Below are 13,103 nucleotides of genomic sequence, written 5' to 3' on the forward strand. Positions count from 1 at the left end.
GTAGTCCTACTCTCCATCCCAAATTATCTCCAGGCTTGACCTACAGGTCTGGACTGAAAGTTGGCAGCACTCTCCAGGAGTCTACCAGTCACCTTGTGTGAGAAGTTACCTTTTGGGATGTGGCAGGGGGAGATTTGCCAAATGTCCTTGAAATGCTTATGCCTTTGCCACTCTCCTTGTTCCTCCCAAGCTGATCTTCTCATTCTACCATGTTCTTGATCCATTCCTCTGAATATGTGTTTCCTCTGTTTCAGAACCCCCTCCTTCCACACATTAGGCACACCTTAGCTCTCCACACCCACATTTAACTCTCCCCCAAGTCTCACCTCCTCCAACTATCTTCGAAGATTAATTTTAAAGAGATTTCCAAAGTCATACGAACCCATCAGCCCTTTCTAGTACTGAAGAACTTTATACCCATCCTTTGCACTTTTGTGTGTATTTATTCAACTTTGCATGCAATTATTTGTGGACTATTCTTTTTGTGAATGCTTGTCTTTCTATTTTCCCTTTAGAACTGAAGTTCCTTGTATGCAGGTAATGTTTTGCTCCTTTATTTTGTTTGCTACTTGGCTTGGATCTGCCCTGAAATAAGATCCGGAGGATCCAGGGGGTTAAAAGGACCAAATCTAGGGTTTGAGTCCAACACTAACACCCTCTCCCAAATGCCATGAGTCTTGAATAGATTAGAGCATTCATGACTTGGTAATCACACCCCAGTCACAGCAAGCAGTCCAGTAGCATTCACAGTGGTATTTTTTCCTGATACTTCTGGATTCAATTTCTAGGGTGGCTTGGTCTATTCTGGAATGCCTGGGTATACATAGAAAGCTCTAACCACGTTTCTTCTGTGACTTGAAAAGACCATAATACTAGATATGCATCTCTTCAGGGTTGCCTACTGCTATACCCCTGTGCCACATTTCTTTTCCAGTGGGATCATGCTCCATAAATAAATTATTCCTCCAACCTAGAACTTAAGAATCTCAGGGATTCAACAACATAAATATTAATTCACGAAAGGTAGTTGACTGTGCCCAGGTAAGACGAGATTGCTTGCCTTGAAGAATAGCTTTTATTGTCTATGTTTGGGTTGATTATTATTCTGCTTGCATAAATTGGTGGTGGTGGTGGTGTGTGCTGCTAAAAAATTATCTCTGAGAAAGTGCACTGTCTCCTTGACAAGGTAGGCTGATCTGTTTAGCAGCTGATGGAGACCTATCTTAGTGACCTATGCTCAACTTGTATTAAAGCTTTGTTATGGTGATATTAAGGTAATACTGCTGACGATGTTTGTTTGGTATTCCCAGTGGATTAAAACAGCAATCCAATGCCACAATCTTTTAAAGAACCAATATAATATTTTTGCTTCCTGGCTTATTCTTATTGAAATATAGCCGGGAAAATTATTTTTCTCTTAGAGAAAAGAGAATTTTCAATAGCATGAGAAATTCCTTTACCAGTTTTGCATCATCACATTATCGTGGGACTAGCAGTCAGTTTAATGCAGTTACTGTAACAAAATTCTGTGGAAAATTAAAGAAATAAGCTTGATAGTGTGGAATTTATTACAAGGTGTTATCTGTATGAAGTTTCAATTTTTATGTAAAATATACAGAAACTAATAGTTTTTCAAAATGATTGTATTACTTCATTGTGGGTTTGGTGATTGAAAGGATACTAAAAGAAAGGAAACTTTTTTGAAGTTTTTTATCACTTGCATAAAAAACTTATTTTTCATTTAGAATACTAACTTTTGCCAAATAATTTCCTTTTTGGTGAGAAAATGATTTGTTTTGAGGATTAAGACAGAGAGAGTTCATGTAACATTCACAGTTAACAGAATATTTAAACAATTTAGGGCAAAACTAGTTCTTCCAGTATTCTATTTGTTCATTCAGACCCCCTACAGAGAGAAAGGAAACTGACTGTTTAGCTCTGTAAAATTTTTGTCCTTGTGGGTTTACAGGGATGGAAAGGTTAGCTGAAAGCTTCCCTGCTCTGATTCTTATTCTCTGCCTGCTGTATTTTCCTAGAATTACCGTCTCCAAACAGTGATTTCAGGAGTGTGCCTTTGTTACTGTTCAGTTACCCTTGTCTATCCGAGAAGGCTGTCCTGCTGCCAAGATAAACTAACATCCCTTCACCCTCCCACACCCCGTTCCATGATTAATAATTAAATCCCATATTTTTATTTTTCAAAAAGCTTGTCACAAATTTCAGAAACTAATTAAAACCCATAAGTACGTATTTCAAACAATCTCCTTTCAAAAGTGATCTAAGCATTGTTTCTAGCAGCTGAACCTGGGGGATTTTTGTGCTGGAATGTCAGATGAGTGGGGTTATCAATCACATAAGACTCCATTAATTTTATCACAACTCTGATGGCTGTTGACATTAAATGACACAAATTTGCTCAGCATAGTCCCCAAGGTAGTGCATCTTCACATCTTTTCAATGCTAATTATGTTTTTGACCTTAAAAAAAAGAGCAAAAAAATTTTCTCCTTCCCCCAACCTTCACCCCTGCATTCACCCTCACTGTCCCTCACCCCCATTTAATTTTCATTCCTTTCGTGTTACTAGCAAAGAAGCCTGCTGGTGCCATTTACCCCGGAATAACTGCCTGCCTTATGCTTGGGGGTGGGGTGAATTTAAAATTGTCCTTTTGAGATTTCAATAGCTGGAAGAGGAGAAGGGCGGATGCAGAGTATTGCTGACTTTAGCTTTCAGGGAGATGAAGAGAAGAGACACGATATGACGATGAAGACATTTCAAGGACACCACTAGCATGGAATAGCTTTCTCTCTGAGTCAGTGTTTCAGATTGCTTAATTACTGCAAATTCACGCAGGTAGCTGTGATGAACACATGGAAAGCCATTAGGAGGGCTAGTCTATTGTTGAACTTCAAAGAGGAAAAATCATTGTTGGAAATGGCAAAATGGCATCTTTAAAACACTGCAACCTGTCTATAGCTTTGGACACTTAAAAAGCCATTTTAGATCATTATCAATTTTATATTGCTGATCAGAGGTTTAATAAATGGCTTTATCACGTTTGTGTCAGTGTCAACTGAATTTGCAAGCAGGTTTTATATTTTCCTGAAATGAGATCCTGTTCTGCATTGCATATGTCATTTGCATTTTAATCACAAGGTTAGAATTTTTATCTAGTCCCATTTCAAATCAGACTATCCTAAAAATCACTGTTGTTCGAAAGGAAGAAATAATAGAGTATCTTATGTATTAGCTAATATGACAAAAAATATATTTTATTCGGGGATAGGTCATCTGGAAATGATACAGAGGACAACAAAAACAATGGAAGGAATGGAAAACAGGTGGTAATGAGAAAAGGGGAGAGGGAAGGGGCCTGAAGAGAAAGAAGTTGATTGTTGACATAATTCTTTTTGTCAAGTATTAATAGCAAGAAACCCTTGAGGCATAAAAAAGTTAAGTGATTTACCCCAAATCACTAAGCTGACAACTGATAGAGCTGGAATTAGAACCCAATTCTTCCAACTCCCACACCCATGTTCTTTCCACTAGGCCATACTGCTTCTTAGTAAGGTCACATCTCTTCAAAGAGGCTTTCTCCAATTAAGCCCTCTTTGCCCTGATTCTGCTCTTTTCTGCATCACTTGTGCACTTGGATATGCCCACTTGAAGCATCTGATAGTCATGCCACACTCAGCACCAGAGCTCCCATGTACATATCCATAATTTATTTTACTGTCTGGTTTCTCCCTTTACACTGAAATCCCCTGTGGGAAGGGAATGTTTCTACCAACTCTGTGCTACTGAATCCCCCCCTCTTCAAAAATCTCCAGTAGTTGCCTATCAAGCAAAAGCTCCTCATTCTCAGCTTCAAAGCTCTCCGCTGCTTTGTCCCCTCCTATCTCATCTCCCTTCTGTCCTTCTACAGCCTAGCCTGTGCACTCCATTCCTCTGCCACTAACCTCCCCACTGTTCCTCATTCTCCCTGTCCCACCGTAGACCCCTGGCCTATGACCTACTGCTGGCCTGGAATGCCCTCCCTCCTCTCATCTGCCAAACTAGCACATTTCCCTCCTTCAAAGCCCTACTGAAAGCTCACCTCCTCCAGGAGGCCTTTCCAGACTAAGCCCCCTTTTCCTTTGTTCCTCCTCCCCTCCCCATCGCCTCCACTCCCTCCCTCTGCTCTACCCCTCTCCCAGCCCCCACGGTGCTTGTGTATATATGTACATATTAATGATTCTATTAATTTTATGAATGATGTGTATATATCTATAATTATATTTATTTGTATTGAGGCTACTGATGCCTGTTTACTTGTTTTGTTTTGTTTTCTGTCTCTCCACTTCTAGACTGTGAGCCCATTGTTGGGTTGGGATTGTCTTTATTTGTTGCTGAATTGTACCTTCCAAACTGTACTAAGCAGTACAGTGCTCTGCACACAGTAAGAGCTCAATAGATACAATTGAATGAATGAGTGCATGAATTCTTTGAGGTACCCAGTACAGCACTCTTCACACAGTAAGTGTGAATTGTTTGATTGTCTCGGACCTGATTGTATTGTATCTACCCCTGGGTTTATCACAGCAAGTGTTATATATCACAATTATTATTAACAATTACTCAGCACAAAAAGAAGCTTCTGAAGGAGGTTGTGATTTGGGAGAGCTATAAAAACACCAAGTGGATTTAGAAGAGTTAGATATTGACTTGTCTGGAGACAAGGGCAAGCAGCATAGTTTACTTGAAAGAGCATAGGCCTGGCAGTGAGAGGACCTGGATTCTAATCCCGGCTGTGCCATTTGTCTGCTCAGGAACCTTGAGCAAATCATTTAACTTTCCTGTGCCTCAGTTACCTCAGCAGTAAAATGGGAATTAAGACTGTGGCGAGACTCACATGAATGTTGGACTATGTCCAACCTGATTATTGTGTATAAACCCCAGTGCTTAGTACAGTGCCTGGTACATAGTAAATTCTTAACTAATACCACTTAAGAAAAGGAGGGGTGGAATGGACTGGATAACCTTTCCAAATCACTTCAGTTTCTCAAATTCTCTTCCATTTGTGATTACACAGGTTCTGTATAAAATACACTTAAACTACCCCTACTGAAGTTACTAGTGAATGCATAATTATGACATATTCAATGATCAGGCTAGATTATTCTTGCAAATTGATTTATTCATTAAGAGGATGTTTGTTTCTTGGGTTGCTGCTAGGCAACTGCATCAAAAGAAGGATTATAGTGGATTGGGGAAAGTGAATGGACATATTTCTTGCACAAGAAACATCTCTTTGAGGTAGAAATCATAATAATTTGGTGGAGGAAGTCTATCTTCTGATTAGTGAAAAATTAGGATTTCAAATCCAAATGAGAGCATATTTCCCAATCAATTTTAGCTGGATCTGAAGCAGAAATTACTTTCCACATGATACATGGTCCTTGAAAGGAGTCAGTAGCCATCCAGTATAAAAAGTCTTTAAAGGATTTTATAATGAAGACGTGGAGGGAACAATTATAATAAAAGGAATATTTGTGGTACTTGTTAAGTACTTACTAGGTGCCAAGTACTAATGATTAGCATAGATAGAAGATAGTCAAGGTGTATGGGCCCTGACCCACATGGAGCTCATAGACTAAGAAGAAAGGAGAAAAATTATTTAATCCCCATTTTCAGATGAGGAAATTGAGGGACAGAAATGTTTCAGGACTTACCCAGTGTCATGCAGCGGGCAAGTGGAAGAACAGGAGAAAAAAAACGTTTCTCCAAATGGAAAGACAATGTTTTTTGTTTGGTTTTTTTTGTTTGTTTTTTTCTGCCCGCAGTTAGTTTGAAAAAAGGTTTAGGTACAATATGGTCAAATAAAAGGAAAGGAGAGCTCTATCCATCTCAACTACAGAGAAAAATTACCTGCTGATACCCAAAACTTTTTGTCTGCTTTTGAACAGATATTGCATTTCAAATTTATGAGACCTTTATGTTACTCTTCATGATTCTTAGACAGCAAAGAAGAATCAAAAGTCATCTAGAATAAACAAAAGCTCACTATAAAACCAAAGAGGAACAAAACTCATCTGCAGCTGAACAATAAAAGTGAAAGCAGCACATTTCTAAGAAATTTTGGCACATCGCTCAGTACATGGAGACATGAAGCTTAAGGATAGAGGACTTCAAAGCCTTAAATAGATGGTATATACAATGAAACTTTCACTTTTGCGTATTAAAACACTGTGGCATGTACAGATTACAGCAAAGCGAATTATTGATCCAGAATGGTGACATCACTAAGAGCTAAGCAGCCAGGACCATAATATGAAATGAACCTAGGAAGCCGTTACCATCTATCATGTACATCTGTATTCTGGCACTGTTTTAAAGATGCTTATTTTTCATGGAAAACATTATAACACCTTATTTGGAATGTAAATATTATTTTGGCACATGTTGCATTACACATGCACAATGGCTAAAGCATAGTAAAATTCCATTGAAGGATTATTCATGTTCTTAAGACTCAGCTATTTCTATCATTTTCATCATCCTGGATGTGTTCATGTCTAATGTAGCTGACCAACTGGCATTTTTACTAACTCTTATTTAGATCGAGGGGAGAGAAAACAATTTTCTTTAATTCCTAAGATTTGATCTTTCTAAAACATGTATGGCCATAAAATTCCAGAATCCTTTCCCCTTTCTGAATCACCATTTTTTGTTCGTGTTGTATTTCACTGCTAAATTAAAAAAAAAAATAAGGTGAGAAGTTCATAAATGGAAAAGTTGGAAGCCTTTTACACTACTGTGTTTTTTCTGGGGCATGTCTATCAGTAACGTTTTTATTCCTTAAGCATCCAGTCCCCTTGGAAGTTTACGCTAATTACCTGTAGTTTTGTTAATGTTTTTAGCCACCCTTCATCTCTCCCACCCAGACATACCATTCAGTTTCTTCACCAGCTATATTCAACAGCTTCTGTTCACACCTGACATCAATTTCCTTTGATGTTCACAGTCTAAAAGAGAATGCTACAGCAAGCTGTATTTGTGAAGTATACAGGATACCTTTAAAATGATGGCAGGAATTTTCCTCATTAAAGCAGCCATTACAAATAGCTAGATATGATGCTGTCCCTCACCTTCCTACTAATTAATGACTATGATTGCAACCCAAATAAGATCAGGCAATTAAATGTGATACCATTTCAGAAGCAAAGAAAATATACAACAATCGGGGAATGGCTTTCTGCAGATAAGTAAAGTTGATCTTGGGAAAATTAACATATAAATGTACTGTTCTAGCCAAAAATCACACAAACTAAAAAATGCAATAATTTTACTTTTAATTGAAACATGAGCCACACATCCTATTCAATTAAAATGTTATGAGCTAGCATATAGGCTAAAGCTGAAAACAAATTTCATCTGAGTCTGGTTAATGTATTATAGTTATTGCTGAGTCTCTTTAAAGACTATCAATTCTGGGAATATGTACTTTACCTTCAAAAACCCCAAAAGTTGTAAGTGGTTTTCTTTTTCAGATAGTTGACAACCAAGAAAGCAGTTATTAACTCCTCACAAACAATTTTAAAAGGTTCTTATTAAAGGCTTTGGCTTTAGATGCAAATCCTAGAAAGAAAGGTTGATCAAAGTAAACCTCTATTTTAAAATATGGTGTTGTTCCAAAGCCAAGACAGTAATACCCAGAATGCATATCACTTGTGTTTCCTCAAAATGCTTCCATGTCAGTTACCTTATTTTGATCTAAGCGGTAGGCAGGTATTATCCCAACTCCGCCACAAGTCTGCTGTGTGACCTTGGGCAAGTCACTTAACTTCTCTGAGCCTCAGTTACCTCATCTGTAAAATGGGGATGAAGACTGTGAGCCCCACGTGGGACAACTTGATCACCTTGTACCCCCCCCCAGCGCTTAGAACAGTGCTCTGCACATAGTAAGCGCTTAACAAATGCCATTATTATTATTATTATTATATGCATTTTACAGATGAGAAAACTGAGGCACAAAGCAGGGTATGGGACATGCCAAAGGTCTCTGATTTTTCAAGCCCATTCACCAAGACCATCTTTATCCTGTCCTATGCCACTGGAGGAATCCCGGGATGGCAGGGTGGGGGGAGGACTCTATTATTACTCCATGGTCCTAGATATCCTTGCATTCAGTTAAATAGTGGATGGCTGAGATCATCCTCCCCAAAATGGGCCTCTGAAATTATCCTGCAAATGGCCCTGCAATTATCCTGCAAATAATCCTGAAATGATCCTGCAAATGGAGGCAAAATACTTCATTCTAAGAAGCAAAAGCAAACACTCAAGAAATGATATAGATTTTTATGAGTTGTGCTGAAAAACCTAAATTTTTTTCTCAATGTTTACCAAGTGATAAGCATTTGTGTCAATATCTGGAAAGGGTAGAATATTGACAATTTGGATATGGTTAGTGTCCCTCAAGGGCCTTGCAATATAAGTTGGCAGGATAGACCACATGAATGAAAAGTATACTGTTGTGATATTACCGGGGGTTCTTAGACCTAAATCCTGAATGTAAGAGCCCCAGGAATCACTTCAGGAGCCCCTGGACCATTGTTAGTTTCTGCTGGGTCCTAATGTGGTCAGATTCTTCTAGGCAAGGAACATATCTAACAACTCTCATATTGTACTCTCTGTACACTTTCCTGTGTCCGCTCTTCCAGGAATATGGCTCACCACCCCTTGCATCCAAGGAAGCTGAGGGTCATTGTCTTCAGCTACCTGGCCCCAGTATTTCCTCCCAAATCCAGCAGGGACTGTGTCTAGTTATTGTTTTATTGTACTCTCCCAGGTGCTTAGTACAGTGCTCTGCACACAGTAAGTGTTCAATAAATATAATTAACTGACTGACTTCTAAGTGACTCAGCTACATATTTTCATTTCCCTCAGGGAAGGGCACCATGGAGTGACTCTCCTCATTCCCTCGACCCCATAGCTCCCTCCATTTCATTCATTCATTCAGTTGTATTTATTTATTTATTATTGTTTATTACTTTATTAAGTGCTTACTGTGTGCAGAGCACTGTACTAAGTACTTGGGAAAGTACAATACACCAGTAAAGAGTCACAATCCCTGCCCACAGTGAGCTTGCAGTCTGGGGGGGGCGGCAGGAGACAGACATGAATACAAATTAACGGACATCAATATTAATAAATAACCGCATCTCCTTCCTACCATTTCTCTCCAAGCTTCTTGAGAGAGTCGTTTACACCTACTGTCTCCACTTCCCATTCTCCAGGTATCTCCTAGAACCCCTATAATAATAATAATAGCATTTAATAAGCACTTACTACATGCAAAGCACTGTTCTAAGCACTGGGGAGGTTACAAGGTCATCAGGTTGTCCCAAGGGGGGCTCACAGTCTTCATTCCCATTTTACAGATGAAGGAACTGAGGGACAGAGAAGTTACGTGACTTGCCCAAAGTCACACAGCTGACAATTGGCAGAGCTGGGATTTGAACCCATGACCTCTGACTCCAAAGCCCATGCTCTTTTCCACTGAGCCACATTGCTTCTCAATCTGGCTTCTGGCCCCTTCACTCCAGAAAACATCCCTGGCTAAGGTAAGCAATGAACTTCTTCTCTTCAAATCTGACAGCCTCTACTCCATTCTAATTCTCAGCCGCCTCTGACACTGTAGACCACCCCCTTCTTGAAACTTTATCCAGCTTTAGAGTCACTGACATTTCTTCTCTTGGTTTTCCTCCTTTCTCTCGACCACTCCTTTTCAGTCTCTTTTGCTAGATCTTCCTCTGCCTCCCACCTTCTGACAGTAGGTGTCCCTTAAGGCTCAGTTCTAGCACCCCTTTTATTCTCCATCTACACCCACTCACTCCCTTGGAGAACTAATTCACTCCCATAGCTTCAAATACCATTTCTCTACAGATGATTTCCAAATCTACATCTTCAGGCCTGGCCTCTCCTACTCTACAATTCACATTTCTTCCTGTCTTCGAGACATATCTATTTGGATATCTCTCCAACACCTTATTAAACGTTTCCAAATCCTAGCTCTTTATCCTTCCACACAAGTTATTTTCTACCCTGTCTTTCCCATCAGACAACATCTCCCTCTCAATCTTGGCATCATCCTCAACTCGTCTCTCTCATCCCACCCATTTATTCAGTCTGCCACCAAATTATCTTGGCTCTACCTTCATAACATTGCTAAAAATGTCCCTTTCCTCTCCAAGCAAACTGCTACCATGCTGACTGAAGCACTTATCCTATCCCACCTTGACTGCTGCATCTACCTCCTCAATGACCTCCTGGCCTCCTGTCTCCAATCCATACTTCACTCTACCGCATGAAACATTTACCAACAAAAACGTTCAGTTCAACGTCTCCCCACTCCTTGAGATTCTCCAGAGGCTGTCTATCCACCTATATGTCCAACAGAAATTCATTATCATTGGCTTTATAGCACTCAATTTGCTTGCCTCATCCTACCTCTTGTCACTAATCATCTACTACTACCCAGTCTGCATACTGGCTCCTCTAGAACCAGCTTAATCACTGTGCCCCAATCTTGTCTATCTCACCACTGACCCCTATCCCACTTCCTTCCCCTAGCCTGGAACTCCCTCTCCCTCCATAAACACCAGATCATGACTCTCCCTACCTTTAAAGTATTACTTAGGTCACATCTTCCCCAAGAGGCCTTCCACAACTAAGCCCTCATTTCCCCATCTCTCTCTTCCTTCTCTGTCATCTATGCACTTCAATTTGTGACCTTTGGACAGCTGACATTCACCCCATCCCCAACTCCACATCACTTATCTTTAAATTATATACTGTAAATTACTTATTTTTTCATATTAATATCTGTCTCTCCCTCTAGACTGTAAGCTCGTTATGGGCAGGGAATGCGTCTGTTAATTCTGTTGTACTCTCCCAAGTGCTTATTCCAGTGCTCTGCCCATAGTAAGTGCTCAATAAATAAGATTGATTGGTTCGTTCTCCCCTTCCTAAGTGTGGAGGCTTGTGGAACTTGCTGTCTATACAACAAATTATAGCTAATGGGAACATTTGAAAAATGCAAGAATTAAAAAATTACTCCAGGCTATAGTGGTGGTACAGTGGTCCACATCCACTCCAAGCAGGGAAGGGAGCCTGCACTCCTGCTATGCCAGGCAGGAGGGAGGAAGATACTTTGGAAATATGATTTATTCACTAAATTACCTGTATGGCTTATTTGGTCCATTCACATTTTTGAGGAAGAAATCAAATATTTTTTTTCTCCCATAATTATAGTTAGTGAGAGATATAAGTAGAAGGGTAAAAGTGACACAATTAAGCAGAGAAAAGATCATGTGGGGAGTTAGGGATTGTCTTCATTAAAATGAGTGACCCAGAGAAGGAAGAGAAAAAGGAAGAAGGGATTCACTGAGTATCTAATGGGTGAAATACTTGAGAGAGTGCAAGAGAAGAAAGAGACATGGTCTTGTGTCCTTTTACCTTTATCTTCTTTCTCCACTCCTTTCCTCTTCCTCTTGTCCTATCCCTCAGATTGGTTGATTAAATTCTTATATGATCCTTCATAATAACCTCTCCCATAGTTTAATATTATAAAAATTATTTAAGAAAGTGGGACAGTTGTGTGAGCAAATAGAGTATATTTTAATTTAAATCACATAGGCTCCAATTCCTCAGAAATCGTACCAAAATATATCCACATACATACAACTCATGTACATTCATTTTACTGTATTGTTTTCTTCCTCTTTAATCTAGTCATGGATCCATGAAACACACAACTTGCACTGAAATTAAGAATGCAATGTATTTATGTACACAATATATTACATATAATATATATTTTCATACAATACATTGCATATAAGATATGACTAATGTATTATTTTTACAATATATAAATAATAATAATAATAATAATTGTATTTGTTAAGCACTTACTATATGTCAAGCACTGTACTAAATGCTGGGGTAGATACCAAATGTTAAGGTGCCACATGGGGCTCAAAGTTTAAGTAGGAGGGAGATTTACATATTGCAAAATTATATAGTATCAGTCAACGGCATTTATTGAGAACACTAAACTAAGCACTTGGGAGAGTACAGTACAACAGAATTAGCAGACATGTTCCCTGCCCATATTCCAACTATCATCTCTATATATGTACATATTTATTACTCTATTTTACTTGTACATATCTATTCTATTTATTTTATTTTGTTAATATGTTTGGTTTTGTTCTCTGTCTCCCCCTTCTAGAATGTGAGCCCACTGTTCGGTAGGAACCGTCTCTATGTGTTGCCAACTTGTACTTCCCAAGCACTTAGTACAGTGCTCTGCACACAGTAAGTGCTCAATAAATACGATTGATTTATTGATTGATCTCTAAACCCTGTAAAATTGTTTTACTCATGTCAGTTGGTACACCCTCAGCATGACGATTTCAGGAAGAACTATCACACTGTTCTCTGAAGCATCCTTTATTGATGCTGTCAGAAACAGAATTCTGACCTCAATAGATAAATGATCCAACCCTCTTTTTCATGGAAAATAATAATAATAATAATGACATTTATTGAGTGCTTACTATGTGCAAAACACTGTTCTAAGCTCTGGGGAAGTTACAAAGTGATCAGGTTGTCCCACGGGAGGCTCACAGTCTTAATCCCCATTTTACAGATGAGGGAACTGAGGCACAGAGACGTTAAGTGACTTGCCTGAAGTCTCACAGCTGACAAGTGATGGATCTGGGATTTGAACCCATGACCTCTGACTCCAAAGCCCGTGCTCTTTCCACTGAGCCATGCTGCTTCCCTAATGATTTCTAAAAATATTTGCCCCAGAATGTTCTTTGAAACTTTTCCATTGTGTCATATACTTTCATTTATTTGAACAACGCAAACATGGGGAACATTTATTTAGTTGAATAAACAATGTCCTTCGTGTCTATTTTGTCAAGATAAATGAAAAATCAGTGGAAAACTAGAAAGATTCAAGTTCTGAGAGAATCATAGTTTGCAAATAGCAGTTATTTAAATGGTGCTGTGCATAGAAATAGCATAATTTGATAGTAAACTGGTTTAATTCTG

This window comes from Tachyglossus aculeatus, chromosome 2, assembly GCF_015852505.1.
Source record: "Tachyglossus aculeatus isolate mTacAcu1 chromosome 2, mTacAcu1.pri, whole genome shotgun sequence".
Taxonomy (NCBI): Eukaryota; Metazoa; Chordata; class Mammalia; order Monotremata; family Tachyglossidae; genus Tachyglossus; species Tachyglossus aculeatus.